Source organism: Lates calcarifer, linkage group LG3, assembly GCF_001640805.2.
Source record: "Lates calcarifer isolate ASB-BC8 linkage group LG3, TLL_Latcal_v3, whole genome shotgun sequence".
In the NCBI taxonomy this organism is placed as follows: Eukaryota; Metazoa; Chordata; class Actinopteri; family Centropomidae; genus Lates; species Lates calcarifer.
In genome coordinates, this window is record NC_066835.1 from 17,867,163 (window position 1) to 17,885,370 (window position 18,208).

General features: G+C 40.4%; 1 long non-coding RNA gene and 2 other non-coding genes across 4 annotated transcripts; all 3 read right to left on the reverse strand.

Annotated features, from left to right (window-relative positions):
• Nucleotides 1-3,200: 3,200 nt before the first annotated feature.
• On the reverse strand, nt 3,201-5,327 carry LOC108899522 (uncharacterized). Of its 2 annotated transcripts, none has more exons than XR_007810700.1 (4): nt 5,252-5,327; nt 4,980-5,017; nt 4,382-4,477; nt 3,201-3,347 (listed from the first exon to the last, which is right to left on the reverse strand). It is a non-coding gene; the product is annotated as an uncharacterized LOC108899522 (long non-coding RNA). The 2 variants fall into 2 exon arrangements; XR_007810699.1 differs by having other exon boundaries at nt 3,270-3,419.
• Nucleotides 3,552-3,686, reverse strand: LOC127142318 (small nucleolar RNA SNORA9). Its single transcript, XR_007812904.1, has one exon. It is a non-coding gene; the product is annotated as a small nucleolar RNA SNORA9 (small nucleolar RNA).
• Nucleotides 4,683-4,817, reverse strand: LOC127142319 (small nucleolar RNA SNORA9). The gene has a single exon (XR_007812905.1). It is a non-coding gene; the product is annotated as a small nucleolar RNA SNORA9 (small nucleolar RNA).
• Nucleotides 5,328-18,208: the final 12,881 nt, after the last annotated feature.

Here is an 18,208-nt window from a genome sequence, read left to right on the forward strand (position 1 = left end):
ACAACTCTTTATAAGTAAATGATTAATCTGACATATGACAGATAAATATGTTAGGAATGTTCAAGTACCTCTGGACAGTCAGTTGCTTCACTGTTGAATGATACTGTTGATGATTCACCTGCAGCACATGGAGACTTGAGCTGTGGAAACACATGATTTACACATGATTTACTTTTAGGTGCAGAACTTTTACATATACATGAACATCCATTACATTCAAACCCTCACTGCCAAACAATTTCAAATAATGCCCATTAGTGCCAAGCAAATCACAGTATACCGGAGCAACTAGGTCTGTCTCTAAATTAACTATAAGTTAAATGCAATGCTTTAAGTAGCAGCATGGAGCTTTCAAAATGGTCAAAAAGTTGAGTGTGGAACAATTCAGTAGCAAGTCAGCAAGTCAGTCAGAGTCAGTAATGAACACCCTCCCTCACACACATACAAATGCATATACTAAATGTGTATTTTCCACCTGTCAGCTAAACAGAAATCCATCTAATCACAAAATAGTTCAGTGGTACTGCATTCCTACTGAAATGAGCCAAAGGAAATACCTACAGCACACACCATTCAACAGCAGTAATGTAGGGCACACTCATACTAATGTTGTTGGATTTCATACTGTTCGTCAGCAGAGGGCGATAAAAGGCCACAGACAAGCCTTAAAATGAGAAATTAATCAAGTGTTCAAACTGAAAATTTACAGTAAATAATCTGAATTAACTTAAATTATTGTATTAAAGACTGTTAAAACACATCTAATGTCTTCACCAAGACCTAACATCATGTTTTATTATGAGGATACTCTGCTTCGTTACTCACCCCTCTGACTTCACATATGATGAAGCCTGTCCCAGCTGGTAACAGGTGTACAGCACCTCCTCCACCTCCTCCTCCTCACCTTGGCTGTGAGGAAGTAAAGTAAACCTGCAGTGTATCAGCTGTCCTGTCAGCTGGTGAAACATCTGGCATTTCCAAAACCTCAGCCGTCCTCCCCTTATTCTCCATCTGGAAACACTAACGGTGAATGTAAACACACATAATGTACATTAAATAGTGTTCATTTTGCATATATAATGTGGGATTTCTCGTCTTTTTGGGCGACAGAGAAAATGAAGTACAGGACGTTTCATAGAAAGTGAAACTAATGTTTTAGGAAAGCTCTGGTAGCTGGATGAAGTTAAACGTCTAAATTCATTTCGATTTTTTCCATGAAAACAGTAAGTGCATCGTTTAAAATAGCAGAGATTAACAAGCAGAAACTGGTTTTCTGGTCGAAAATAAGCCCCAAACTTTTAAGACGTAATACCGAGCGAATTTGTGCGTCGACTTATTAGTTGACTCATCAATATTTTCATTACAAGCGAAGAATAGAGCAACAAACACAGACTGGATCTACCCACTGTAGGTTTCAGTGAAGCTGATTACTTACTTTTTAGTTCACTTGTTTACTTGACTGCACCTCCATGCAGCGTCGATGAAACCGAAAGTAATAACGTCATGTCCGCTTCAGATTTACGGTTCACTCCGCAATAAATTGAAATAAAATTCTTTCTCGATATTTTTTTCAGCGAGGATCCATATTGTCGCTCGTGGAAACGATAACAGGTAAAATTAAATAACTTCAATGCAAAGTGCGGCCTTAAATTGCTCATATATTCCTAATTAAGAGGTGGCATCGCCTGTTTAAACTATTAGGTGTGTGTTTATTGCTGAGGCTGTACTTTGCAGTGAGTGACCCAGTTACAGGTTGTTTGATTGGTCGCTGATAAACTACATGAATTTCCCCTTTAATCCACCACCATATTGTTTACGGTCTTAGGTGTTTAGGTAGATGCCTTTTATATCACAGTGAACACACCCTGAAATCCTATTTTAAGTTAATCGGCATTAGATTAATGAAGAATGAATCAAACATGTAGTAAACCACAGTGACAGTGATAAGACACAGCCCCCAGAAAAAAATAGAAACGACTCGTCCTTAATGTACTTTGTTTCTTCTCAGTTCAGTGAGGAGATCCTGGCCTATTTACATGTGGTACAACGTCGCCCTCACATGGAGCTTCACCAGTATTAAACAAGTTTAGCTGCCGCATAACAACACGTTAATAAATCAGCATTTAAAACCACGTGTCCTCAGACGTCTCTCTTTCTGCGCCAGGATTAACGTCATTGTCAGATTTTAATGTGCATACACAACTTCCGTCAAACATATTTTTCATTGTCAGGCCATGTAACAAAGAACAGCTTTATTTTACAGAGATTACTGCACATCTATGACAACTAGCAACACCTGTCCTTTGCCCGTTGGCCAAAGTCCAGATAAAACCTGTTCCACAAAAACATGATGTCCAGTGTAATATGATAAATGTGAAACTGGCTGTTGTCACAATTTATTTTCTAAAAATCCTGTAGTAACATTACTGTGCAAACAAGTTCCAACAGCAGCAAATGTTTTCAGATAAAAGTTTATTTCAAGTGTTTCATTTCCTTTTTTAAGTACAAACACTAATATAATACCACAATACTAACTCCGATTAGTGAACCTATGTCTCTATTCTTTTAAAAGCCTGGAAAAAAACATGGTTACTACCAGTTATTTTGTTTTTCAATAAGGTGTGACTTGTTCTCAAATGAGAAAAATTAAATGACAAAGCAACAGTATGTTGCATGTTACCAATGTTTCTACTGTATCTCTGCTTTTATCTGGTATATTCCCTCATTTTGTGCAAATGGGATTTTACTGTTTCCATGAATTTCCATCAGTAATTCAAGGACTGGTACAATGAGAAATCAGTGCAGATGTTGTTGCAGTTCCTCCTATTTACCAGTAGGGGTCAGTAAAGGTTTCTTGTTTGTTTCTTGTCTGAAAAACTGACTGAGCCACTTTGCTCCAAAAGCTGCAGCTTTCAGCATCGGCAGCCAAATTACTGAGACACAGCGGTGCAATCATCATACAATCTGTGAAATCATGTCAATGTTGAGTTTTAGTGAGAGACCTCTCAAAGATGAAGAGCAGCAGCCTCCTGGTTTGATTTGGGCCTGGATGATTCAGTGTATTTCTTCCTCTGTGCTTTACTTCCTGCTCAAAAAGCAGGAGAATGTCAGTTGTTGTTAGTTGATGTTTGTTAATACAGTAATTGTGGCTTTACCAAAAACAGTAAATTTAAACATACTTCCAGGTAGAAAAACATTCATCACACTCTTGTTAAGTCTAGTTTCAGACCTGTAATCCCTCTGTGAAAGTTTCAGCTGACTCCCACGTCGTCGCCTTCCTGCCTTCACAGGTGCAGCAGGAGTCTGGGAGGCATCCAGGGTCAAGGAAAGACTGGTGTCTGTCCCAGCTGACAAGACAGGGTACACAGGTCACGAGTCAATCACAGCACTGACTCACAGAGACGGACATCCATTCACACCTATGGGTAATTTAGAAGAAGACCCCAGCTGGTCGTCAGGTTCAAACACAGAACATTCTTGAGGTGACAGTTCTTGTTTAGTGATAACATATTTCACCTTAAATAATCACTGAATACTTTAAACACTGGACAGTTTGTGTGAGGTTTACCTATAACCCTGCCATGGATAGTCACAGCAGGGCCTCAAACAGCCTCACATCTCTCTAGCAGACACTACAGGAAAGGACAGAACCACGGTAGGCTCGGCCTCGCTGGAAAGGTCTGCACAAATATACAGAGGGTACTGCACAAGGCCTTCAACTAATTATGGTTTCTGTATCAGTCACAAATGCCCACCACAAGGCATATAAAATGCTTAAACAACAAAATATAAAGCAAAACTTAGCACTGGTGAGCTAGTATCAAAATTCAGCACTACATTAAACTGTAAACTTGTTTATTACGTTGACAGTTTCAAAGAAAGTATTAATAAAAAATAGTTCACTGACACTATTTTTCCCCCATTCCCCTATAGATGGGTTTCTGAGCAGCGTCATCAGTGACGTGTGAGCACAGACAGGGGACGGAAAGCATCCCAAAATGAATCAAGAGCTTATGTAGAGGTCAATAAGAAGAGTTGTTCTGGTGCCTAAAACTGCGAACTGCAAAAATAACAAGTGGAAAATGTTCATTTTTCCAAGAAAGAAACTTAGTTCCAGAGATCTGGTCAGAGCTTTGGATTTTATGAAGTCTGTGGATGATTTTACACTGAAATGCAGGAATAAACTGCATTACATCCTAAAACAATATCTAATTTCACTGCAATTCATATTTTCCTGGACTATAATAAAACCAACAATGTACCAACAAGTAACACTGTGAGATTAAAATGAGGGAGGGACATGGCAATGCAGAGGAACTAGGAACAACAAAAAATGACAAGCAGTTTTCTTCATATAATCCCATATTTACAAAATACAAACCTGGATTTTCAGCGTTTTGTCCTAACTCCTACATGAGAGCCAGATGTCAGTCAGGAGGTCTGAGTAGAGCAGGACCCTGGCTTCATCTTAGTAGTCCTGGAAAACAGCATTTTACTTTGGTTAGTACTGATATTTTTTAACTAGGTCACTTTGTGCATTATGAGACTTCAACTATATTAAACATGTTACACAATTATAGAGTCTATATTAACAGCAGGAAGTGATCATTCTGCTTAAACAGATAGCAGCACATATCAATATCAAAAGAATGTCTGCTATATTATTATTTTTTTTTACAACAGTTTGTGTGAGGTTTACCTATAACCCTGCCATGGATAGTCACAGCAGGGCCTCAAACAGCCTCACATCTCTCTAGCAGACACTACAGGAAAGGACAGAACCACGGTAGGCTCGGCCTCGCTGGAAAGGTCTGCACAGTTAACAATAACATACATAAAATTTTCTCTGAGGTTTATAAGGTGCAAGTCGTTTCCTGTGTCAATAACATGCAGGAACTTTTCAGAACCCTGTCCAGCCCATTCACACGAGCAGAGAGAGATTATCTCCTGCTGGCAAAGTTGTAAAATATTATCCATACCTTTCTGTTTTTATGCTGGTGGCACACATGTCTCCAGCCTGTAGACAACACAGAAAATAAGAAATAACGGCTGTTAGAAACCCACCATGTTTGTCACACAGCCGGGACAAGTAGAGAGCCCACGTTTTACCGACTTTAACCGTTTCAAACGACATATCCTGACCAAGACCGCCATTTTGTTGCAAGGTTTTGCTTCTAAAACATTTCAGAAAGTCAGAAAGTTTGTACATTTTATAATTTATGTTGGATGGAGGCAGATTATTTTCACGTACCTCCGTGTTCACCCGCTGTCTCCAACTGAAAATAACTGTCCGGATGTGACGTAGTACAATATATGTACGGGTTCGCACAGCAGGGGGCAGTAATACATCAAAGATGGCTGCCGGATTTTAAAATTGAATCCTCTCTTAAAAATGTGATTTTTGGTTCAAAGTCTTTCTATAAATGGATGGACAATGGCATAAAAATGAAATTACAGTTCGGGTATGTTAAAGCAACTGGTTTAACGTGAGTAAAAATGAATAAAGTGCCAAACAAGCCGCCATTATAGCACTTTTCAAGACAGAATTTGCTTCACATTAGTTTAGAAGAGAGAAGAAATTGAGGGTGTAAAAGAGACAGGGCAAAATACAAGGGGATAAAGTGTACAAAGTACAATATATAAAATTAGACAAATAAAGAAAAAGGCAGGGGAATACAGAACAATCAACATAAGATGAATGAAATTTCAGGAAATTAGTAGCACTTTTTGCTAACATACAAACCATTACTAAAGCCACTGACTACAGCTTATTAACTCTTTGTAAATGGTGCCTTATCAGAAAGTGGTGCTGAAGTGTTTATTAGGAAAGAAACTAATGCCTGACTTCCTTCCTCATGATGGAAATTTTACAATTGCAGCTAATGGAAAGTCACCTGGTATGAAAGTAAAAAATACGATACAGAACAATAATTCCTTAAATTATGGTCAAAACATTGAAAAACTACTAATTTCCCCATGGTGATTCCTGGAATGAAAGGTTACCATAGTAGTGAGGACCTGTTGTAAGACATTTGTTTACAAAATATTGCATTTGTTATTACATGTTTTTCAAATATTTTGCTACAGGTTATAGCAACAGTTTTTCTGAATGGACACTGTTTAAAGCATTTTTGAATGAAACGATTCCCATGAACAATTATTAACAATTATTAATTTGAAAATTGTTTTGTAGCCACCACCACAGAACATTTTCATGTAGGAGGGCTTTTATAACCCAGTGGACAGCCGTTGCTGGTGGGTGTTGGCAGCTCTGGAGCGTCCACGAGGAGGACGCTCGTGGTGGATGACTCAGACTGCATTGCCGTACAACAATACAAACCATAGACGAGCAGACTTCTCTTTGGCCGTCTGTTGTGGCCTGCATCATCAGCAGACGTCCAGGATGAATTTCAGCTTTGTTTGCCTGTAGTGATGCTGACCACTTGCCCAGCTGACATAGTTGGCACACAGATGAAGAACCAGAACTAACAATCTGAATCTGTGTTTGCACAAAAACACGAGCTGTTTTAACTGTTCCTCTGTTTTCTGCGTAACTAGGGGACTGAGAGTCTTACAGGAAATTGTATGAAAACAAGAGTCCATATAAAGAGATACCAGCATCACTGCTCTGTTGAAGCTATAAATATAAGAAAACGCTAAATTATTATTATTATTATTTTTATCCACTGCCTCCAAAGTTTCTACCAAACAATATACTGTACCATAATTTGATTACCCATAATTTGATCTCTTTGAATAATCATATTTCAACCATGTCTCGGGATTAATTCTGGCAGAGCCTGTTTTGCTGCATGAACATGTCCAATATCAATACAAACAGTTCAGATCAGGCAAAGCTCAAAATGATTTACCAGGCCTGAACAATCAGATAATCACATTTCATTCTCTAGGCTGGGATCTTAAAATAGCTCAGTGACTAAAATGCCTTTTCCCAAAAAAAAAACAACTTTTACTTTCATATCAGATATGACTGTGTAAAAAGATAGGAGTGTGGCAACTACTGAGAGCAGTGGGGTCATGTCCTCTGTAATTTTGGGGGGAATTTGGGAGGTTTCAGAAACCTAGATCAAGGGCATGGGTGGGGGTTACAATGCAGAACTGAGAGTTACAAAAGGGGAAGTTAATAGCTAATTTTGGTATTTTCACACTCAATATCTTCTCTTTGATCAAATGACTACATGTAGTGTGAAAGGTATTGTACTGAAAAATCCACCATAACAGCTTAACATTGTGACGTTAGCTGTGTTCACAGCTCGTTCCATCTAGTTGCCAAAATAGTGGTTTAACCAAATTATTTTCACCCAAGGTCCACTTACTGGCTTTTTCCGAAGTTTCAACCAAATCTCAGTCTTCATCAGCAGCTAGAGTTCACTCAGTTGTCATGGAGATGGAGCTGTCGAAAATGGGGGGCAAAGTCGGTGTAGGCATTTATCCACTTTTAGGACTTTTTGTCATTATGTTGGCTTAAAGGTTGTCAAAAGTTCATTATAGACCTTGCAAATAGTAGCTTGACAGAATAATTCCAAATCCAACTTTTTAGCTGCATCTCTGCAGTATGAAAACGCTGGAGAAAGCTGGTAAGTGGACCTCGAATTGGGTCTGTTTTTCCAGTCAGAATATATCCTCTTGCTTACCTTTACTTGTATCTAACCTGCAGGTGGTTTAGGTTTTATTTCCCAAGGTTATGAGATATAGTATAATATTTCATGTTACACAAAATGCAATGATGACTACTGACAACTGAGCAAACTCTATCTGCTGATAAAGATCATGAGATGTAGAATTTTACATGGTGTTTCTAAAGTCCTGACTTCTATCAAATTTGGAATAAAACAACTAGATGAGACGCTCAAAGCGACTGAGATCTTTTGAATCTTAGTCAAGCTGAATGACTGGGGAGGTTGGACAACTGAATCAAACTTGTGTCATCAGAGGATTGGCCTGATCACAAAGCAAGAGCTGTAATCTACCTAAAGGCCTTTTGGCGAGCAGACAGTTCAGTCTTTGCTGCTCCAAATGTCGTCACCTGCTCGCTGAATGGTTTAAAGGTGACACTCTGTGGATCACCACCAGCTGAGAGTTACATATAACAGCTCCACATTAAGCCTTTTCTCAGAATCACTTTGAGGTCACCTAATATATTTTCACTTTAGCTGTGTGTGTTTATATCCTCCATTTGTTTGACTACACAATATATGTGCATGTGTATAACAGAGACGCTGTAGGCGTTTGTTTCTGTTAAAAACTAGAGACTTTAGTGAGAGTTATGTAAGCGGCATTAGAACATACTGTGGTCGGTATGTGAATAATGCCTCTATGTGAATATGTGCATGCGTAAGTGTGTTATAGCCTCCTGTCAGCTGACCACCATCACTGAGCTGCAGGAGATGCCACCATGTGTGAGAGACTGCTGTAGTTAATGATTCACAGAGCTCTGACAATTATTTTCATTATGAATCGGTCTGTAAATCGTGAAGAATGCTAATCATGAGTTCCTGAGTTCCTAAGGTGACATTTTCAGATTGCTTTTCTGGTCTAAAACCCCCCAGATATTCAATTTATTATGGTATAAAACAGCAAAAAGCAGGATATCCTGACATGTGAAAAGATGGAACCTGCGACTGTTGGCATTTTTGCTTGATAAATGACTCAAACATAGATAAAATTTGTGTCCATATGTCACTAAAAGATGTATTTGTTTGGGTTTTCTTTTAAACAATATAAATATATTGATGTTGTGCTTATTAATCTAATGATCTGCAACCTCCATCTTCGTTTTAACTTGACTAAATCTAATTTTAACTGGCAGGGCCCCTTCTGTCTAAGTCTGCGTGATGGGGCACTTTCATGTGGACCCCACAGTTCAGTTTGATTTGGATGTGACATGAATGACCGAAAACACAAGGAGAGCTGAGATGCAGCTGAGGCTCCAGCTGGTTCCCCCCGTACAGTAGCTCCCAGCCACTCTTGCAAAACTACACAGTGATTTGAGAGGCTTTGTAAAGGCTGTGGTTTGAGGATAATTGAGGTTTGATTCAGACTCTGGAGCTTAATGAGCACATAATCCTTTTCACCTGATCCCTGCTCACCAAAATGAGGTGAAATTCTTCATTCCTCGTGGTTGAGGGAAAAGCAGTGTGGAGCCATGATGGCATTTTGATCCTCTCTGCCATCAGTTGTAGCTTTCTCTGGCATCATTGCTTATTGTTACGATCACTCAAGAGTTTCCGTTAAATCCTCCGGTTTCAGTTCTTTAATAAAGTTTGGCTGTTGACAACTTTTGATCTTATAGAAGAGGATGTCATGGAAAATGAGGATTGTCTAGACTCTAAGTGCTGTTAAAGCATCGAGTGTGTAACTTAAACTGCATCGACTGAAAGCTCCAGAACTGCTGTTCAATGGACCTTGTGGTGAGACTGTTTTGTCAACAACTGTTTCAAAAACCAAAAAGGAGATTTGAGAATCAGCTTTTGGCAACATGGGCAGAAAATGACACTGGGAAAACAACACTGCCTGCCAGTTACAGTGGTAGTTTTCAGATAAAATAAACAAACTATTTTTTCAGAGTCGGATGTGGAGTCCAAGAAACCAGATAAACTTTGGCGAAACAGTGCAACCTTTGGTGGAAAACTATCACCAGCAAAAATAATCAATACTTTTATATTTTCAAGCAGCAGTTCTAAGGCAAAAAAGCTTGAAATCCCCACTGTGTGCTGCCTGTCCTTAACTTCAACTTACATTCAGCCGGTGGCCAAAAACACAACTGCAAATGAATATTAACATTGGTTTGTATCTGCTTAACAAGTAATTAAGCCACTGTTTGCTAATACATTCACCATATTAATTTTATAAGATGATAATATATCAGTGTCAGTTTGTTGTATTGCTCCCAAGTGGCCAAAAAATCTATTAATGCAGCTTTAAGTCGGTGAAAATTCAAACCCCCAAGGCACAAAATGTCTTGAGGAAACTCTAGGAACTCCGCTATAACTTAAAATATTTATTTGTATGCACAGTATGGATCTACCAAAAAATTTCCAACACAGTTTTAGTCAGAACATTCTCCAGTTTCTGTTTTCTGTCTGAGTCTTTACAAAACAACAACCTTGAATGACAATCAACACTAAGAAGAACAGCACAGATGGAACAGAGTGCATCGAGTGCATCTGCGTACGCGGTTGTAATTCAGGAGATGGATCATACGCTAAGAAGTTTTCCAGTACATGATTTTCCCACCGCACTGCAGACTGACTCAGCCTCTTAACGCTGTGCAGGACTCGATGCAGGATGTTCCCTCTCTGTGACTCTGAGTCAGCTTCTCAGCTTTTTCTCCCTCTGTCTCCCTCCTCCTCCTCTTCTTCCTCCTGTGCACCAATCTCCACCTCTCCACCCCATCAGAGCCCTCTTCCACAACCAAACCAGCTTTTCCTGTCTCTTTTTTCTCAATGGAACCATGGAAGGTTTAAATCCAGGTTATTTTAGGAGGGTAGATCCTTCTCTAATAGCCTTATCACCTGACACAGTGTCCCGGCTTCATGACTCTGCAGACACTCTCACCTGGGCTCACCTCCCAGCGTCATATCTGCCAATTAATTCTGGGAAATCTACATCATGAGTGAAAACCACGCAAGCAGTGTCCTTTTGCTGGAGTCAGGAAGCTTAAGTAACTCTTTATCTTAGGAGGAACGTGTCCTGCACATGAGTTTCTGTGCAGCATTACTCAGCAGGACGCCTGCACGCTGTGTCTGGATTTCACAACCTACGGTGATGGAAAAATGTTACTCATGAGTGTTTACAGTACAAGTAGATCAAAATGTTTTGTTCTTGATCTGAGGAAATGGGAACATGTTGCGTACAGAAGGAATTTCACAAGGTAAAGCGATAGCATGAGTGATAAGAGGCTTTTTATGATCAGCAACAGAAGTTATATTGTGGCCTACTCAAACATATTTCGCAATGGTTCAACCTGGTTTCTTCCTCTAACAGGGAGGTGATTATTGTTTTGTTTTTGTCACATTTTATTGCAATCCCGGTCTCCCTGTGAAATACAGGCTATAAAAATACCAGAGTCACGACAAGTATTTACAGTTTTTTTCCACTTTGCGAGCAGAACATTTCAGTCTGTGGGACGAATGACAATTACCAGTTTTCGTCACATGCAGGGAACATGGGGTGATAACTGACAGACGAGTGACTGATACGTCTGAGCATGTGGAAATATCCTCAGGTCACAGAGGGGCTTTTATTCACATGCAGTTGACACACTTAATCTGATCCATCTTGTGCTCTCACTCACAGGCTCAACTGATGGAAAAACACTCAGATAGATGCTGGAGAAGAGCTTTTTCTCCTCTCAACACCAGATCCGCTCCACGTGAAACTTTACTCACGGTTTTTATCCATGATAGCAGCATGGCTCTGAGGATGGCATTGGCATCTATTAAATGAGGAGGATGAATCCAAAATGACTTTATTAATGATGCTTTAACTCTTCATCAGATCAAAGTTCAGTTTCCATTTATGAGTGAATACCTGCAGAACTAACAGCACTCCTATCAGACTCAGCTGCACATGCTAACATGCTAAACCCACAGCACCAGCACCACCTGCCTAAAGGGGTCAATATGCTCAGTCAGAGCTGCTCATCAGACTGTTGGATAAATTCAGAAACCCCCTCTCCCCACACCTTTCTTTAGTGAAACTGAGGGACATGACTCTTTAGGTAACTTTATGTTGCACAGAGGTAGCATAATTACCTCTTTTTAGTCAATATCACATCTCCCCCTCTCTCTGTAACCACTGGCTTTTCAGTCCAAGTTTGAGTGTTGCCATTTAAATCAGCTATAAACACTTTTAATTTCCATTGTGGTTGGACAACAAGGTGTAGAAACCACTTCTTTTCTTATAAAACCAGACCAGTGGTGCAGCCTCACAGAGCTGCTAGTACAGCTGTCAATTCTTAGTCTTGTTTCTGTTGCTTCAGGAAATACATGGCAGCCTCGCACCCTTACAGGAAGAGCTTAACATTTAATGGAATACACTTGTTGTACTTTAAGTCCTATTGTTGCCTTGAGATTACCAGACAACCAGCTGAAACTCCAGGAAGTCGCTGCACCTGGCCAAAGAATAATCCATCACATAACTTCCTTATAAAACCACAGAGTGTGTTTTTTCAATTTCGTTTCTGCACTGACTAAACAAACCTGACAGACTGTGTTCATCAGTGACCTTTAAAGGTGTTGGTAGGCAGAGTTTGTTACCTTTGGACAGAGCCAGGCTAGCTCCACTCTTTGTGCTAAGCTAAGTTAACCAGCTGCTAACTGCTGCACCAACTACTCTTTAAGAAGCTGTTAGTGAACATTGATATTGTAAACTTTCTCAAACGACAAATGGTGTGTGGACTGACTAAATGTACAACATGGCTACACAGCCTGTTTGATTTTGTTGAAGCTTGGAGGAACAATGCATCCTGCCCTCCATTAGCCTGAGGAGCAACTGCAGAAAAACATCAGCACTGTGTCTTTTAAGTCCATCCTGTCTGGTGGTTTTAACTTGCTGTATGGGGAGGATAATGAAAGCCCTTGAATCATTTGTGGTTTACTCTTGAACCTCCTCTGTTCAGCTCTCATGCCCCTCATAAAAGCAGCAGCAGCAGCAGCAGCCTGATACCGTTGAGAAACACAGGAGTGGATCTGAAGCCTGATTTGATTGCTGCAGTGATTATCACTCCATCAGACAGGCAGTAATTGTGATGCAGATCTGAGGAGGCAGACAGAGGCAGGGGGGCTGAGCACGAGCAGCTTGACAGCAGGCCAGGTTAGAGGGAGGAGGTCCTAGGACAGAACATGCTGATCTGCTGCTGCCGCTCATAATTGGTCGTCTGTTTCTTGGCTTACTTGTGGGTGTTGTTCAAACCACGGCCACAGTGTCACTGAGTCTCCTGCCGGGAGTCAAGCTATCTGCGGTTTAATGGTGCCCACGCAGGGACTTTTTTTTTTTTTTTTTTGATCTGCACAGGGACTCCTGCAGGAAAATCAATTAACAGAGGCTAATGGCAACAGGGATATTTTTTCCTCTGATGGATTTAATCCTTTTACACATGTTTTAGGGACAGTTTGTGGGGAGGGAGGTTGTTTGTTTCCACCAACTCTCCACAGTGCTCCACGTCTGAACGCATCAATGACTTTATCAGATTATCTTACTTAGTTTTTCCCTCGCTCCCTATAAAAATGTCCTGATTTACTGGTACTTTGTGAGTCATGTTCTTACTGTAAATGAGCCGCTGAAGACCCCCGCTGGCTTTGCATAAAAGGCACAGCAAAAAATCATTTGCATGTCCTCTTGAAATAGATGGAACATTTCCAGTTGGAACTAGTTTCAGTTCAGTGGAAAAAAGGATATTCTGCTGCATTACAAAAACCAGATGTTGTGATAAAGATAATACAATGCTGGACTCTGTAAATATCTATACATACAAGTTATGCAAAAGGTCTGCTTTAGGCCAGACCTCTTTCTCTTTCACCTCTCTTAGGACCTCAATGCTCTGATAGTAACCTGCAGGATGGTTTGGTTTTTGATCTGATTTGGTTCCAGTACAGAATTCAGATAAAAACTCAACATGTCAGACTGGATTTGGGTTTGATGACCAACTGGACAAAGTTGGACTATGTTCGTAGTCGTCAGATAAAATTAAAGTTTCCAATCTTAAGTCTTCAGATCCAGTCAGTGCGAGTCTGGGGGCCTGGAGATCGAAGATCCGAGAGGCGAGGTACAGCCTGGACAGATCGCCAGTCTATGACAGGGCCGACGTATGGAGACAAACAACCACTCACACTGACATTCACACCTGCAGGTAATTTAACAAACAAACTGGAGCACCTGGACTGAACATGCAAACTCTGCACAGAAAAGCGCTGGGCAAACCTTGCTAACAGTTCACTGCACCACACCTGCCGCCCCCAGAAGTGGTACCAGATAAGATATATCTAAATGTCCCTGTAGGGAAATTTGTTCTCGGCTGAGGTCAAATAGTCTTTTTCGCGTTAGGAAGGTTCCCGGTTCCCTGATGTATCTAAACAGCCACGATAGGAGCTGGCAAGGAAAGGAGCTCCAATGCTTCCTACCTTATCTCCCTTAGCATAGGATACACAAAGACTGAAAACGTTGTTTCTTTAGGAGGTGTGATTCTGTGTTGGATCGTGTTCTCTGTGGTTGGAGGGCTAAAGTTCATGTCCACATTTTCACCCTGAGGAATTTAATTTCACAATTTCTTCCACTGCAATCTATAAAGTTTTGTTATTGGCTCACGTTATAGAGTCACTTCAGTCGTCCTGTAAACTCAAACAACACCTCTGACTGATGATGTTGAACAGCAGCTGACTGCGAACTCGCCCTCATCCTTCTGTTTTTGTCAACGAGTCAGTCCTGTTAAGCTGAAGCGCCGGGTTATTCTTGACTTTGCAACCAAAGGCCAAAAAGCAGCGTGAGGCGAGGCCAGGTGAGTGGCTCGTATCCATGGTAACACGCTGTCAGGAAGCTGACATTTTGCAGCCTCCCTCCCGCCAACACCTACGCATGAACCACAACATTTTTAATTAACCCAGAGGGATCACCGGACACTGTGGGATACTTCACTGGAAATCAACCTCTAAACTTCACCATGACAACCTGAATTATTTCAGTCATTCCTAAACTATTTTCCAGTTCTGAAAGGTTTTAAATGTTATGTGATATAATGCAATAAAATCAGAGTTTAGTTCTAATTGGGAACATTGAATCACCATAATAAGGTAAATGTAATATAAGTTTTCAGTGGTGCATACGATGTTGAATGGGTGACCCCATGCTTGTGAGCGTACAGCTTGGATTTCAAACTGTTCTGTAGAAACACTGGTGGAATTTTCCACCGCAGACTAATCAGCTAACTGCAGTCGATCGATGCGACCTGACCATCACAGTCCAGCGCACTCACACACACACATAGAGAGAGAGAGAGAGACCATGATCCTCTGGCAAGTTTCCACACCGGCGGGCTCGGTGATTAGAGTTCTCATTGAGAAAAGAGGGACCAGGCTGCAGGGATCTGTGCTTAAGTCTATTATCTGTAGCCCAAATCCCAGAGGATCCTCTGCTAGTCCGAGCTAAACTGAATCTGCCTTCGTCACCCAACAAACTCTCCCCTTCCTCTGCTCCCAGATCAGGATCATTTGGACAGTGGCAACAAAACTCTGCTGTTGTGGGAATGACTAATTATTTCTGCTTATTTTTTTTTCTTAATCTTTTGGCTTGGAGCTTTTGTTTATCCACATTTATCTTTGTCTCAGTAGGCTCTGACCGAACTCTCACCTCGCGGTTGTTTGCACACACTGCTGCTTTGGATCTGGAAATTTAAGCTTATTCTGCAGTTTGACTCTTTGTAATTTGCTCCAGATCTCCTGCAAGCATCAGATAATTGTTGTAAATGTAAATGCAAGAGGTACTCAGGACTTTTTCATGATCCAGGAAACTAGTTTTCTCACTTAAAAGCAGTTTTCTACCTTCACGAATCGCCCTGAAACTAATTACCTCAACTAAGGAGGAGCTTGTTTCCACCTGTGTGTTCATTTGTCTGCAGGATTACACAAAAAGTACTGAGCTAATTTGCACCAAACTTGGTGGAGGGATGGGGCATGGGCCAGGGAAGTATCCATTAAATATTGGTGTGGATTCAGTCAAAGGGGAAGATCCACGATCCTTACCATTGTGAGATCGGGCATTTTTCGCCATGTTGGCCTTGGCAGAACTTTGCCCCCTCCTGAGTGCCATTCTAGTTACGTTATTCATTGATAATTATTCTTTCTTTCAATAAATCCATTGTTTAAGCAATAAAAACTGGAAACTGCCCACTACAATTTCCCTGACATCAAATCTAATGTCTTCAAATTGCCAAAAATGTAATAATGAATCACAAAATAAAATTCATATAACGATATAAAACAGCAAAAAGTATTAAATTCTCACATTTTAGAAGCTGGTGCCAGCAAGTATTTGTCATTTTTGCTGTTTAACATTATCATAAATTATAGATTATCTTTCCATTTTGGGCTGTTGGTCAGAATAAACAGGAATTTTTCTGACACATTAGGAATGTATGAACTGCAAAAGAAATAAACAAATTCATCAAGAACAGAACAGAGAGATAATGAGGAATATCCATCATAATTTAAAAGAACATAATTTGACATTCTTCAAACTGCATGTTTTGTCTGATTAATAAACTGTAATCCAGTGTTTAATCTATAAAATGTGAGAATATACTGAAAAATGAGCCCAAAGCTAATTACTTGTTTTGTCCAAAATATAATATTGACTCAGAATATTATATTTTCAGTGATATAAACCAATAAAAGGGAGTGAATTCTTACATTTTAGGAGCTTCAGGAGGAAATCTTTGGTATTTTTGATGTTTTCAGAGTGGTCCACACAACAGCTGAAAGTGAACACATTTTCTCTGACCTCTGTGTTGACATCTTATTGTACAGTCTTCCATCTGACAGCAATAAGTTGAGAGTGAGCTGTGTGACCTTCTGCTGCCTTACGAGCAGAAAACAACAGAGAGCGCAGATTAAATAACAAAAACAAGGTGTTGACTCGTAGTGAACTTTGTCAGAAAACGGAGGAGTAACAAATGCACATAACACCAGATGTCTGAAGCCGTCCTGGGTGGTGAGCTGCTATAATTAGCCAGACACACTTGAGTCAGAGCCAAGGAAAGAGCATATCTGCAGGAGGCGAAGTCCAAGTCATCCCACAATGCTGCTGGGAAGCGCTCGGCTCACTTTTGATGTCTCTGCAGGAAACACTCACAATACGTAAAAATACACACTGGGCCCTGAGGGACAATCACCCATTATTAAAAACACACACACAGGCCCCTGAAGTCTCTACCTAAGACATCCCCATCTTAAAACATAACCCACATACAGGGTAGCTCTTTTTTTCGTGCATTAAGCTTTTCTGTGCGGCTGCAAGGAGATTAAAATTCTGCACCATCAGTACAGACTGTGTCAGTTCGCTCCGTACAGTTAGTACAAATCAGAGCTTTAATCTCTTAAAGTTTGGTGCGTCTGGGTCTTTTTTTTCCCCTCCCTGAATTCAGCTTGTTTGTGTCCCTGCTCCTCCAGCTGTTGCTGAGAACAGGCAGCATTTCAGGACAGATTCACCGCAGAATTCATTCAGCTGTTCATAGACTTTAAAGATAAATCAGAAAGAACGAATATGCATGTGTAGGACTGTGTGAAAGCAGAAGTTTGTCATTCCCCTATTCAAGATGTCATGTCTTATATAATATGAGCAGGTGCTGAAAGACGAGGAGGGAAAACACCAACACAAGAAAGTTGGCAAGGTGAGGCCTGAGACCACGACGGACATCGAATAACTCCTGAGGTTTAGAGAGCCAAAGTGGACAAGCCCCTGACATTTCTTTTATTTGTCTCTTTCTGAAAAAAATGAAGAGTAATCCTGGCGTTTATTTCCTATTTTCATATCAGAAGGAATTAACAACTTTTACTTTGAGAGCACAGAAAAAACTACAGTTCCCATGAAAACAAACTATAGCTGCGGCAGCCATCGTCATTTTTACAGCTTTTTAGTTGTAACCTCTGCCGTCTAAAAACGTCTCCTGTGTTCAGTCCTCTCTGTCCTGATGTTATTACTGACTATTACACAATGTCTGAACAAAACCTGACCCCTTGACTTGCTCATTTACTGGCCTCTTCTATCCAGCTGTGACGTTTAGTCCTGCAAACCTCAAGGGCTCATGCATTTGATCATCCCTATCTGGATATGAAGCAAGGCTCTGCTCAAAGGCTTAATGAGCCTGAAACGACATGAAACTGTGAGTCGGCAGCGCATACGTAGATCTTCTTGGCAAAAAGCAGGTTTCCCAGAAGATTTCAGACCACATTTTCAGCGCCTTTAAAGCCTGAACTACATTTATTTCTTTCATGTTTTTATTCTTTTGTTGTGTGTTATGTACAACAAATGTGAACTAAGTTTATATTATCTAAATATGTTGCATAAATAAGTCTCTTCCATATAATAAAGAGAAGTTCTTATTGGATGTAACGTCAGTTTGACGAGCAGGTTAAGTTGTGAATCTAATAAACTATTTTCCCTTGTCTTGCACCTCAGGAACATCAGATGTGAT